Source organism: Apiotrichum porosum, assembly GCF_003942205.1.
Source record: "Apiotrichum porosum strain DSM 27194 chromosome Unknown scaffold_13, whole genome shotgun sequence".
Classification (NCBI taxonomy): Eukaryota; Fungi; Basidiomycota; class Tremellomycetes; order Trichosporonales; family Trichosporonaceae; genus Apiotrichum; species Apiotrichum porosum.
This window is the reverse complement of record NW_021167120.1, coordinates 319,940-334,387: the sequence shown is the minus strand read 5'-3', so window position 1 is coordinate 334,387 and position 14,448 is coordinate 319,940.

The window sequence follows — 14,448 nt, the reverse complement described above, 5'->3', positions numbered from 1 at the left end:
CGTAACACCGTACAGTAGTGCGCACCCGAGAGCCGGCCTCGCTTGGGCTCGCTTGGGCTGGCTGGGCGGGGGCGGGGGCTCTGGGCTCCACCATACACCACACTGCACACTGCACACACAATGGGACCACCATCACTGGAGCCAAGGAACCATCACTCACAAAGAATAGGGGGAGATGCGGGGCAAGTTGCGCGCACTCTCAAAAGTCGATACAATGTGTGTATGTGTGTGTGACTCGATCGATGGGTCGGGGGAGAGTTGGGGGGGTGGTGGTTGTTGGCAAAGAGGTCGATGCTTCGGCCTTTGTATATACACAAGCACAAGCTAGGTGGAAAGGAGCAAGGGGGGTGCAAAGGGAGAGGCGAGGTTGTTCCAAGTTTGTTCCGGGGGGCGGAAGGTCCGGTTAAGGAGCTTTTTAGACCAAGGAAGAAGGACGAGGAGAGCAAGAGGTCGAATGTGTGGAGCGCTGGCGGCTGTCGACGGCTGAATGCAATATAGTACCGCGGATTGGAGTGTGTTGGGCGGCAAGTATAGTGGTGGTGGTGGTAGTGGTAGTGGTGGAGGGTGGTGGTGATGCAGTAGAAGTGGTGGTAGTGTGTGTCTACGGGGTGTGGTGGTTGGGTGTGGGTGTTGATGGGGTGTGTGTGGGTGCGAGAGAAATGGAAAGGGCAGGGGTTCGTGGTCTTTTAAACAAGGACGACCTTTGATGGGTTGCCCGAGCAGTAAGCTGCTGGTACGGGTGGTGGTGGTGGTGCTTGATGGGACGCCGTCGGGGCAGTGTGGGTGACAGCAGGGCGGGAGGGGGAGGAGGGCAGCAAGTGAGAGGGCATTAACGAGGGGGCCAGCCGGGAGCTCGGAGGAAACTGGGCAAACGAAGAGGCCTGTCTCTCGTCTCCCGCCCTCCCTTGCCTCCTGCCCCCTGCCCCCGCTTAGAACCGCACCGCTCACTTTATGACCCCCGCGAGAAGAGAGAGCGAAAAGGGTTGAACCAGTATACAGGGACAGCAGACGACGCCGGAGAGACGACTACTCTGATCCTCTGACCGAATGCCTGGAGACTCGTAACCCCCTCTGCTTCCCCTCCTTGCCCCCCCCCGTGGACCCACCAGACGAACCCACCCTTCCCCTCACGGACCCCACTGGCCACACCCTGCCTCTGCCCCCCTGGGTGCACGGCAACCCACATACCCTGCCACCACATGTCGCCGACGAGAGACACCTTCCCTTCGACACCACCCACCTACCCGACCATACTCCGCTCGGCCGTATCATTTCCCCAGCCATCACACGCGCTTTCGAAAAATAATCCCAAACCAAACCCCCGAAATCGGCACCCGGGCCATTACAAACCACACTACATCATCGGCATGCTACTGGATAGATGGGTCCATGGGTGTATCACAGTTGTTCCGTGTCGGGTCGATACACAGGTCACCGCATCCCCCCCCCCCGTCCGTCCGTCCTACTGCGCACCACCACCTCGTCATCGTGTCTTGGACAACACGCACACCTCGTTTTGGATATCTCCATAGCGTGCATGCCGTGGCACAGCATACACGCGCGAGCGAGCGAGCATGCAAGCAAGCAAGCAAAGCAAAGCAAGCAAGCGCCGACGCGTCGGCAGCATCGGGACGCGCGTGTATTTTTCGTAGTTCCCATGCTTCCCATGCACCCATACGCACATGCAGGCGCAAGCCCCCCGTCCTAATGGATATCACTCGCACGTCGGGTAGATTGGATGGGTCGCGTTCCTCCCGCTGCTGCCTAATGAAGGGACCAGAGCGTCGTGTAACTGTGGCTCCATATTGGCAGGCAAGCACCGCAGTCACCCGGATTGGGGGTGGCACCGGGGACCTTTGCTGGACCTGCGGTGGTCGCCGGTACGCGTGCCACCAAGCTGCTAGCTGCTGCGACTCTCACACACACACACACGTACACGCGCGCGCGTCGCTCTTTCGCGCACATACAGTGGCGGCGCCGCAGCTCACAGGCTCTGTGGTTCCTGCCGTACCATATGTTCTGCGCCTGGCATCGCATGTGTCGATGCCTGCAGCGTCCCTCTCCCGTCCATCTGGACTCGCCTCTCCCTGCCTTCCAGCCTCTCCAGTGCTGGCCACTGGCCACTGGTCCAGTCCCAGGTTTCGTCTCACGCCTCCTTTTTCCTTTCGGCCCTTTTCCCAAACAATCCCCATGGCCCCATCGAATGCTTGCACTGTCCTAATGAGACACCTAGACAAGTCCCACACGGCTAGCACATGCGCGAGCCCGGTTTCGAGGGTCGCGGCGAGTGGAATGCGCAGTAAATGTCAAGCCCCGGTAAGGCTGGACGCTGGCCGGCCGACGTCCAGCCCGGCCACACAGCCCATGCTCCAGCCATGGGTATAGCCCAAAACCTGGCTGACGTTGGCGCCACTTTTTAGGTCGACGTTTGGCAGAGAGGCGGAAAGGATCTGCCGATGCAAACGCCAGGGAAGGAAAACATCTGTCCACACGCCACGTCTGTCCAGAGAGACCCTGTTGCGCAACGTCGTCGGCAATGTGGACTCTAGCAGTCCGTCCGACCGGAGAACCAAACCGCAGTACACCCGTGTACCCGTGGGTACTGCGCCAGCCCGCGACAAACGCTGACACGACACTCGCGTGTTCCAAAACATCACACACAGGCCAACCGGCTTGCTCGGTGGCCGCACTCTGTAGCGGGCCCTCCAGGGTCGCGCGACCGACACGGTGTCTGTAAGGGCCACCACCACCCGCGCACACCCGTGTGCTTCTTTCTGGCTTACCCTCTCTGTCCCATATGTTGACGATGCCGCCCGCCGGCCGGTACACGATGCCTGCCTGCACCGTCGCCACGGGCCCCGGTACACGTACGATACATGGGTTTTCGCACGCATATGTCAGCAGCCGTGTCCTGCTGTTCTGCTGCCCCTCCCCCGCGCGGCCGCAGCCCCCCCCCCCCCCCCCCCCCCCCTTCCCCAATGTTCTATAGCATGCATATGCACACGCATGGAAGCGTCCCCCGTCAGGAATTCAGAGTTTGCCGGACAGGCGGTTGTGGGTGTCGGGTCCCTGTGCCGCAACTGCCGCAACGGTGGACCCACGACATGTGATTGCTCAGACGCGCGGCCAACAGGTCACAGATCACAGATCTCCTGCTTTTTTCGGCGAGTCCCGCCCGCCGGCCTAGCCACCTTTCACACTTGTCGCTGCTGCAGCAAGCGCTCAGCACATGCATATGGGATCTGGCGCCAAGAAAACAAGCACAAGCACAAGCACCAGCACGCGCTATACGCGCGCGCTCATCGCCGCCTCCGAGCTTGCCAAGTACAAGCTGCGGACGGTGCCCCCGCGCTGGATACCCGCCACACATTGCGTCGCATTGCATCGCATCCCCGCGGCCTCCTCCGCTGCCTTCCCTGCTGATTGCTAAGATTGGTGGATATCGGTCACACGAGCTGCCCAACACCCGTGCGCGTATCCCGCGACCGGACTTCTGAGCGTGTGGGTTACTGCGACGTGTGCATGTAGGGTACCTGTAAGCTGCACCTGTGGTTCTGCCCCATGAAACTCGTGCTGCTTCCTGCGTCCTGCTGCAGTGTTCCTGTGCGTGGCGTGGCTTGCAAGCGATCGTGTGACGCTTTCGACGCTGGGCCGTTGGGATCGTGTGGCAGTCGTGGCCGCCGATCATGACTGCGGTTCATGACCCGCTGCCTCAGTTTCAGGCCACAGTGCGCACCCCCACACACACCGCCCTACACAGGCATATTGCACACCCCACATGTCCATGCTGCTCATACCTGTGCACATGTGTCTGTGTCCTTTTTTTTCTTTGCTGCTAGCGCGCAGCAAGCTATGCTGCATGGTGCATGCTGCCGCGTCCACCCCCAGCCACCTCGCCCCCCCTTTCTCCTCCCTTGGGAAGGCATGCCACCGTCCACTACTCATGCCCTTTCCCTGTCCCTCAACCACCTCGCACCCGCCCGCCTCTGTCGGCGCCATCCCTGCTCAGATCGCCGTCGCCGACTTTGCCAGCACTTAGGCGCGCTTTTGCTCCCCCTGTGCAGCCTATGAAAACGTGGCCTAAACACCCAGCCTGTCAGTACCAGCGTATGTACCCCCGCCATGTCACCAGTCGCCGCGGTTCCTGCTGCAGATGGGTAATATCCCCCCCGGATCGCAGGCAATTCCCGCGACGAGGCTGACCCTTGACTTTTGTCGCGTGCATTTCGGCGTCCCATTTCCCCCGGTACCCAGCAGTGTCTCCCATCATACAGTCCTGTACAGTACTGTACATGCACCCCACGTCCGTCCGTTCGTCCGCGTCCGCGGACACAGCCGTGCATGGCCAGCGCGGCGTGGTGCCACTCGTTTGCCACACCAGGCAGGCCACGACCCTGCGTCTCGGTCATCTCGATGCCCCATTGCTCTGGAAACAGACCACCAGCGCTCCGTCCGCATGTGCCGTGCCATCCGGTGGCCGGTGGGCCCGGGTGGCAGTTTGACTTTGGTGCCTCGGTGAATTTAATTTTTCCCATTACAACAACTTGTTCTTTTTTGGACCTTTGAAGCCAATATCATATATCAGCCACAAACCTATTTAAATTAACAAAATGCAACAAATGTCGGCTCGGCCCGGCACGTCCCGAATTCCCGACTCACCGACCGACCATTTTTCGGCCCCTGAATGGTTATTTTCTTCCTCGAGAGAGAGAGATCCAGTGGCCAGTGGCCACTGGCCATTGGCCCAATGGACCGGAACGATAGCACAGAAGCAAGGATACACAAAGAACAAGGCCACGGCCCACTGAATGTCGAGAAAATCCGCGCATGACACTGGTCTCACTATGACACCGAGGGACGAGAACGGGGTGGGTGATGCGCTGTGGTCGCGTGCACGCCGCTGACGCCGGCGACCGACAGCGCTGCAGCTGGAGGGAGCCTGGACGGCGGCCGCCCTGTGCCCGCCGCCGCCGCCGACGCCGCCGACGCAGACGACGACAGACGACAGAGCCGAATAAACGAGAGGATCCTGGGATCTTGGGATCTAAGGACCCCCGCGACCAAAATGTGTGATTGCCCCTTTGCCACAAAGAACAAGGCTTCGCATGGTCCTGAAGACCGACCCCCCGCCGACTGCGCATCAGGTCCGCTGCCACCCTGGCCCTTGCTCGCATCTCTGTCGGATCACCGCGCGCCCCCGACGTACATGTGTCCAAAGTTCCGGTGATGAGGGGGGGAGGAGGGGGGGGGCGGGAAGCGGCGGTAAGGGATTTCATGAATCGAGAATCGAGAATCGGACATATCCCTTTTCTCTGTGTGTGTCTCTCTCTCTCGCCGCCCGCCACGGCCGCCACCCGCCACCGCGCGCTTGCTGGCCTGCTCGTTCCACCCGTCCACCCTACACCCTTACACTTTGCACACACCCACACTATTCTACCCTTTTGAGGGATCATCACCCATCAAGTCCTGTCCGACCTCTCATACCTGTGGCGCCCGCTCATCCCGCTGGCACAGACCTCCTTTGGCCTCTGCCCTTTGCTTTTTGCATTCCAGTTCCAGGATCACACACACCAGCATTTTGCTACGGCCGTAACTCTATCCCAGCAACATGCATTTACTTCGGAAAAAGTCCAGTCGCCGGGCTGGTGTGTCTCTCTGGTCGCCGGCGTCGCCGATGATGGCCAGCAAACCCACACTAGTGCAGCCGACGCTTCGACGCTTTTACGCTTTTACGCTTTTCGCGTGTCGCGTCCTGTATCTAGGACATCCGGGGGGGGCAGCGCGGCGACCTGTGGCATGGGAATGGAGGCTGTGGCATCAGGAGGGAGAGGCACTGGAAGGAGATTATGCTGCTGGAATTCAGCCCCAGTGTGCGCGCATCCATCACCCACGATGGCGGTGGTCGTGCCAAGCAAAAGTTTCATTTCCACTCTCACTCGCTCACCTTGGAGGTGCCAAGCGACCCAGTGGCCAGTGGCCCAGTGGACGCGCGCGCCGTCGGCGTCCACCCACCGATCCCACCCCACCGGTCGTGCGTGAGCCACACAACGGGGGTTCCTGGAGGGTAGTACCCCCCTGTGTCTACCATACACCAGACCGGTCGTTCCTCCCGTTATCCCGTTCCTTGGTTCCTTCCCCGTCCAGCAAGCACAGCAAGCCAGCCAGCAAGCCAAGAAATGTCCCCCCCGCCCGATGTTGCTGTCACCTCTGTTTTTTTTTGCTGGTCCCCGACCCGACCCGTCATGTCCTTCCGTACACCCCGAGTCCCCAAGGACACGAGAGTGGGAACATCCTGGACGCACACGTGGCAGGTGGCAGGCATGGCAGGTGGCAGGATAACCCCTTGCTTCCCCCAACCCAAACGGTTCGGCCCGCGATTCCACATGTTTACATGTTTGTTTTTACGCGCTTTTCTTTGGGCCGTGCCACGTCTCCCCCCCTTTGGCGGCCTGTCGGCGCGCCGCGCCGCTGCCGCATGGCCTTGCGGGGTAGACATGGACATGCACACATGCAGACACGCAGACACGCATCCATGGGCCAGACATGGGGACCGGTGCGAGCGACGCAGGATGCAGGACGCGCGTGTCGTTCCATCACCCCTCCCCCCCCCCATCGCCCTGGCCCGACCCGACCCAAACATTGCGCGCAAAGCATGGCTGGCCCCCCCTGTGGGTCAGATGCATGACTGTTGCTTCTAGCTTCGGATCTGGGGAGGAGGGGAGGGTCTCGCTTGGATGTGTGCTTGTGCTTGTGCTCATGCTTCTGCTCGGCTCGTGCTTGTGCTCGTGCGCAGTTGCAACTGCGAAAGCAAGCGCTCACCGCCCGGTGGGTGGGATCTTGATTTTCGGTGTCGTACGAAAAGCAACGACGAGCGCGGGCCAAGAATACCAGCCAAGCGCGGACCACGCTGGCCACGGGGCGCCCACCCCAGCTTGGCGCTGGGTGTCTGACTAACAACGTCGACGACGCCAGTCGCAACACGCCGACATCCGGGCCGGACGACACCCGTCCACCTGCACACACCCTCGCTTAGCTTTTTTTTCGTCTGGCTGGGGGAGTTGGGCACACGACATGGCCTGCGTGTTGGGACGCTGCGGCCGGTCGGGTTCGGATCACCTCCACTCCGCTGGCTGTTGCCATCCCCCCCCCCCCCCCCCCCCCCCTTTTACACATGCACATTCCCATCTCCGGTCGTGTTCCGCCGCTAGTGGTCGTGACCTTCCAACGGCGGTGCCGTTACGCAGAGACCTTCTGAGATCCACACAGGTCTCGGCGCGGGCAGTGGAGTATAGTGGGGTGTGGAGGCGTGGAGTGGGATGGGATGGGATCAGACACATGTCAGTGACAGTTTTGCAATCATCTTTGCTCCGTGCTGTGACTAGCGCACGAGACGCACGCACGCGCGCTCACCCAACCCAACTGATGTGACAAACCCTACAGTCAAGACACATTCCTGCCCCCCATCGTCTTGCTCGTCTTCACTCCCGGCCTGGCCCTGTTTCGCGGCTCCACAAGAAACGTGAAATAACTTGGTATCTCCCACTTACATCCCCTCTGTCATATCTCGGTTTTGCCGTCGCGACGTGTCGGTCCGGTGAGTGGTGGATCAAAGCTAGTCCACACAGAGGAACGGGCCAACCACTAGTGCGACAAAAATGCGCGCGCGGCCACGCCTTGGGCGTCCTGTGTCTGCCTTTTTTTTTTCCTCCTTCAACGAGATCCTTGCCAAGATCTTGTGAATGGGTTCGGCATCCCGGCACGCTCCAACGAAACATACAACCTGTGCGGTGCGGAAGCAAGATATTCCGTCTCTTGTGTTGATGGCGACCGTTCTGATGGCTTGTCGTTTGCGCTAGTGGCAGCCACACCACACCACACTTGGGAAACGCGTACGACGATGCGCAGCAGCACCACGGTACCACGGCGTGGTGTGGCACCTGGCGTGCAGGGCGGTTTTGGTGGGTGTGCGCGCACACTGGCGCACTGTCTTGCATGCTCCACACATTGTGGCGTCCAACCACAGCGCTGCCACACGGTTTCCTCAATCCATCCGGTGTACCTCCGTGCTATACGCGGAAATGGCTGTTCCGAGCTGCTCGGAAATGCGTTCTGGCTGGGCCGAGCAATGCAAAAGTGAACTGGACTGAATCATACGGTGTTTGTCGCGCGACTTGGCTCGGCCCCGATCATCGATCGCAGACGAGAGGGATCGACATGGCTCTGGTCTCTGGTTCCCGTGGGCCTGATGGGAATCGCATTCAATTGGGGGTGTGGGTGCGGTGCAAACCGTCGTGCATTGCACAAACGGGGATCCTTCGTGTGCCACCCGCGGCGGCCAAACTCAACTGACCGCTGGGTGTGCCACCTCGCCATCTCTCCCGGCCGACTCAAGGTTAGAGCCTGCTCTTTAGGGAGGACCCGGTGGGTGTCGGGCACTGAAAATGCGAAGGTTGGCCCGAACGATTCATCGTCGCGGGTCCTGAACACCGAAGAAGCGCCGTACGCAAGCTGCAAGCTGTATATTCATGGAGCGATGACGACAGGAGTATGTGTTCCCCCATACGGCCGAGCCCAGGCAACCGTCAAAACCACCCCCCCAGAGATCCAGAGTCGCCGGAGACGCCGAATTGCAAGGTTGCAGGCACCAGCTCCCGCACACTGGACCTCTGCTCTGGCGCTCTGGTGCGTCAAACCCTCCGACCCACCCGCGGCACAGTGGGTCACAGCGGCCTCTGGTGTTCGGCCCCGCCAGCCATGCAAATAGTGGGTTCAAATGCTTATACCATTCTACCTCCATGTCAATCGAGCGTTCCAGTAATCCCCTCCTTGCGGCCGGGATCCCACGCAGCACCACATGGGCGTTTAGGATACTGTGCAGTTTCTTCTCACACAGACGCAGTATCTCTGCCACCTGCAGCGTGTGTCGCACGCCGATCGCTCCGAATCCCCGTGGCGATCGTGTCCTTGTATCCACCGGCCCATTCCATTCATCGCTGCCCAAAAGTGGCCGTGGCGCACCACATCGAGAAAAGAAAAAATCATGGACGTCAGTGCATCGGCGGCCCTAGAGCCAAGCACATCCCAATTCATGACCATGCTCTCGACTCGATGCGGCTCGACTTGGGGGCCTGGCAAACTTGTACTTGGACCTGGTCTCGTGCACAATTGAGATCTATGATTGTACTGCGCAGCCAGCTGTTGTTTCCGCATACATACACCTCTCTGTCTGTGGTTGGTTCTGTGGAGCGGAACACCTTTCCTGAAAGTGCTCAGCGTTCGTGTCCTGCCACACTCGGGTGACTGGCTGAAAGGAGGCACCCGATGTTCTCGCCATGGGTCTGCGTGGGGATGCCGCGATGTCGTGATGTCGTGATGCTGACAGCACAGCATGGTTCCCGGGTATCGTGTACCGTGTACAGGATGTTCCCTGGAAAACACCACTCCTCATGTCCAGAACCTTGAAGTAGGTCGGCTGTGCCGGGCACAAGGTGGCATCATGTGCCACAGTCTGTCGATCTGGGATCTCGGTTCTGCGCAGCACACGACATGCATGCGCATGTGACGCGAGCAAGGCCTGGTCTCGGCCTGCGGAAAGCGTACCCGGTGCATCCCCGATGATACCCCCACGCTGTTGCTGTGGGCATTGACAAGGTGTACTCGTTCGCGTAAGTCGGTGACGATTGTGTGGAGTGGGCGGATAGAGATATAGACGACGCCTGTAGATTAAGGCACTCCCCATCAAAGGCCTGCCTAACTCCCCCCCTCCCTCCTCCCTTGATTTCAGTGGCATTAGGTCGGTAAACAAGGCACACTAGTCAGCCATCGCCAGCCGTTTGTAATGCCGAACGGGCACCGGCCAAATAGGCTCTCGGGGGTGTCGGATTGGCAAAGGTGGGGATCGTCGGACAAACAGAACCTCCACCACACCTGTTGGCACCACAGTCACCACGTCACCAACTCGCACTCACTCTGCGTTTCGTCATGGTCTCTGCCATGACGTTTTTTTCTCGGCCGGCCAACGGCAGTGTTCTCGTGGTTACGTTTGGTGGGGACGTTGTATTTCGTGCATACCTTGAGCAACGAAGAACGGGAATCTCTGTGCCCCAAAAGACCCGTTGACGGGTCACACCTGCCACCGCATGTGTTTGCCCCAACACCCAGACGTTTGTCTCTTTCACTTCAGCACAACATGCGCCACAGTCCCGGGACTCTGCATCCGACACCACGCTGTTGACGTTCAATGTCGTTGGGGAGAGCGGGTAAGTAGCCCATACAATTCAAGACCACTCATCGCAGCAACGCCCCCCAAGTCTTATTCTTTACTGGTCGATTTGGATTTCCGCCCGCGGCAATGACTGGGCGCCTTTCATCCCCACAGCGGCGTGTCCGACACAACCGCGTGCATATCCGTGTACAAGGCCCGTGTCCCCGTGTGTATATGGTGGACGCGAGCAGCAATGACCTCTCTCATTACAGACTTGTGTAAGGTGTCACCGGAACGTTTGACGCCTTCAATTCGGTCATTGCACTAATGCCCGCCACCAAGGCTCGGACACACTGGATCGCGTGCCCAACCCCACTTCACGTCTGTGTGAGGTGACCCTCCATATGCGCCATTTGCACGGTACGCCACTGCCGTTTACAACCCCTCAAACCCATTTCAAAGTCCGACACACGGTCGCGGGTCACGCGGCTACGGGCGGCTTCCAAAATGACCTGAACGGCTTTCTCGGCCTCCAGGTGCCATGCACTTCGCCACTTCGGTCTCCAGGCTTGATGGCACGCACTAGACCCCACTGCCCTCGGCCTCCAAACGACATGACACTTTGGCTGTGACCAGACCAGGCCCACTATTGGTGGAAAGGACCCGCGCGGCCTTGGCAGGACTTTTTCGTGCTAACAAAGTGCCACCGAGATGCGTGCGCACGTCAACTTGGACCTTGCGTGCTCGGTTTTGCGCTTAGCTTCTTCTCGCGGCCCACATCAGCTTGACATGGTCAGCGAGTGCCGAACCCACAGTGCCAGTGGTGTCCGGGACAATACGACTGTCACAAAGACGCCGTGTCGCGGGAACCTCGGACCAACACCCAAGGTTCTCGCTTGCACACATCCAGCCACACCATACCCTGGTGCACGTCGTCCGACGGGGAGAGGGGCCTGCAATTTTCAAGCTTTGTGCATTCCAGCAACGCAACCTACCACCGGGCTGAATGCACGCTCCAAACAACGGCACATCCCCTGCGTCGCAAGGGCCCCCCCCCCCCCTGCATACCGCAGACTTGCTAATTTCTAACCTTCTTACACCTGCTTCCGCGCCGTTCCCGTGAACTTTGTCCCCTTTGGGTTAAAAATTGGGGTAATCGGGCCGACGCTGAGAGGTTGCCGCTGCAAAGTAGCCGTGCTGGCGTCTTGCTTTGACCGAGCAAGAAAAGTATTATCCCTGACCCCTCTCCTCGGGGTTCTGACCGAGATGCTCTGCCCCTCCACCCCCCCACACCCACCCACCCAACATCGGTGGAGTGGACTGCCCAACCGAACGACGACGAAAAAGGAGCAGTCTGAAGCCAACCGATTTCCCTGTGGCACCACGCGCTGCCTTGCAGTGGCCACGGTATGGGGTGTGTCGTGGCGTGCATCAAACTGTCGCACATCCGATCCGTCCACTGCCGTCCCAACCGTTGTCAGGATCACGGCATCTTGATGGCGTGGGAGCTGCAGTTGGGGGCAGGCTGGCCGACGCGCACAGAACGACCTGTTGCTCGTTACTCGGACTGTGGCGGCGCACTGCGCACCGGCCGGCCTTGCCACATCCCCAACAGATCAGTTAGTGCACGTCGTCGTACGGCAACATGTCCACCCTCATTCCTTCTTTGTCTCGCAGCCAGATCTGACGTCGACTCGACACGGCGATTGATGGATGGCGCTCCAATACTCCACCAATCGGCACTTGCTGCCAAGTCCGCTCACGGACATGTCAACAGGCTCAGCGCATGTTCCGTTTGTGACGCACACCACCCACCACCGACGACGTCAAAGTGCCACTCTGGTCACTCCGAGACTGCACCACCCTTAAAAGAAGAAGGGCCGTCGTCATCCCACAACTCCGCTCCGGTGTCAGCCAAGGCTTGAGCGGGAGATGCTTTTGTGGCGCAACGGGAATAGAGATGTGCGTCGGTGGCTGACGCGCGCAAGACGGGCACCGGAGACACCGCGACCGGTTGATGGATGATCAACCGCTGCGGCGGCGTGAGAGCAGTGGCGCGCAGACAGACCGCCCCCGGACACGGCGGCGCCAGCGAGCAGGGTCTCGGATGAGCAACATCAGCATTCACCACACCGACTCCCCCTTGCCCCGCGTGCCCGTCACTGGCCCCCCCACTCCTGAATTCTCAAGCGCTTGCCGCCGGATGTTGACCTAGGGTAGCCACCCATAGCCGACGCGTGTCACAACACTCCGGGTGGCGTGCGTCGCCGGCACTGTGACTGTGAAGGAGACGCAGACCCTCCCCCCCCTCCCCGGAGTCTTGTCACACAGCATGTCAGACGAGCCCGACGAGTCGGGTCGTGGGAACCAACACAGGGTAAAGAGAAGGATTAATTGTCAGTTTGTTACCAGCACGTCGGTACACGGAAGTCGATCCCCGTCTCGGACATGGTCACCGTGCCGAACACTGGTACACCCGGCATCAATGACCATGCCCCCGGATGAAGCCCGGTTATGCAGTGTCACTCTAGTGTTTACTCGCTGGGCCATAAACGTCCATTTTGCATTGTTTATTGGTGCAAACGTACCGTGGCGGCGATGACCGTCGCTGCACACTTGTCCAAGACAGTCATAAGCGGCCCGTGTACATACGTGCTTGTCTCACTGACCCAAGCCCATAGCTCACGACTAAGCGATGTGTTGATCCCCGACCGGCGTCTCCAGACACAGGACCACCGGCGTCTTGCAAGCTCGTTAATGAATTGGGGGGGCAGCCACACGAATTCTCTTGGTATTAGCTCGCCCGCGCTTGGCGCACCCGGCCTCTGCCACTGCTAGATGGCCGTTTCGGGCTTCTTTCTTGGCACAGAGGCTGTTGCGGGTACGACCTTAGACCCGACTGAGAGATCTGGACTAATGCAACGCCAGGGCCTGGCACTAATGCAAACTCGGGCGGTGCTTGCCGTCGCTTGGATTGATACATTCATTCGGCGACCGGAGACCGGGCTTGTTTCTCGGCCTTGTATGACGATCGTCTGAAAGAGATCAGAGACGTGGGCCGTTCGGGCTGTGCGATCACCCAGCCGCGCACCGCTGCGCGCGCCAAGTCGCATCTGGACATTGTGGCTGATGATCTCGACTGGGACTAGATCGATCTTAGACTGGGAACTCGAGAGGTCACCGGAATCGGCCCATTCTGTGCCGGCGTGTGCTCGGGCTGCGCAGCAGTGCGCTGACTGCCAATGGCCAATGGGCTGCGCGTGGAAAGGAGCCGCACATACGGCCGTACCATCCACGTCGATGGGGAGACGTGGCGCGAAACACGCTAGCGCAGTGAAAGCATGCGTAAAGGGGGATGGTGGCACATGCATTGTGCACAGCACAGTGGCACTTGCTTTGGAAGTGCGTTTGCTGGGACCGGTGCAACGCGTTTCAGTCATCTAAACGTTTGACGCACAGACCGCTTATTCAAGCTTGGCCGCTTGGCTGAGACTCGTAAAGCGTCCAGACGCGCGTCGGACGAGCGATCCACCCACCCAACGGTGCACCTCCAGCCACCAGTGACAGGTCCTACGCCATGAACTGCCACAACCGGAGGCTTGTGAATCACACTCCTTGCCACAGATGTCGCACATTGCACTGGAGCGCATGGACACCTTCTACCCGTGGTGGCATGTGTGGCAGGGGGGTTGTTCGACACGCCCGACACATGCGGGACTGGTGAAACGCCACGGGTACAACCACAGACGCCATTGGCAGAGCTCGCGGCTGTCAGGCTAATCTTAGCCTGGCCGGCGTTAGAACCACCAGTCATATCCCAACTAATCCAGGAATTACGAGGCGAGCACCGTACGTGAGAACCGGCTCACTCCCACGCCCCCCAGCCGCCGCCACTGCCACCACCGGCACCGGCAACGCACCGGTCCGACGGCCAGCCCGCACTCGGCGGTGCAGTGATCGCGGTGACCTTCGGTCCAACCCCATATGCAGTGCGCAGTGTGCGACCGAGTGAGTCACCTGGCGTCTGCATCCACATCACTACTACTGTTGGGCAGTGCCATTGTCATGCCACGGCGTGGCGAATTGACCACCCGGCCCGGCCAGATGGCCAGTTGCTACACACCACCGCAGGCCGCAGTATACCCCGCACAGTTCCGCATATCACAGTTCCGTATATCAATCTGGGACTGCGCGTTGGCTGCGCTTTCCCAGATGGTGGCTCATTGTTTGGATGGCCTATTGTC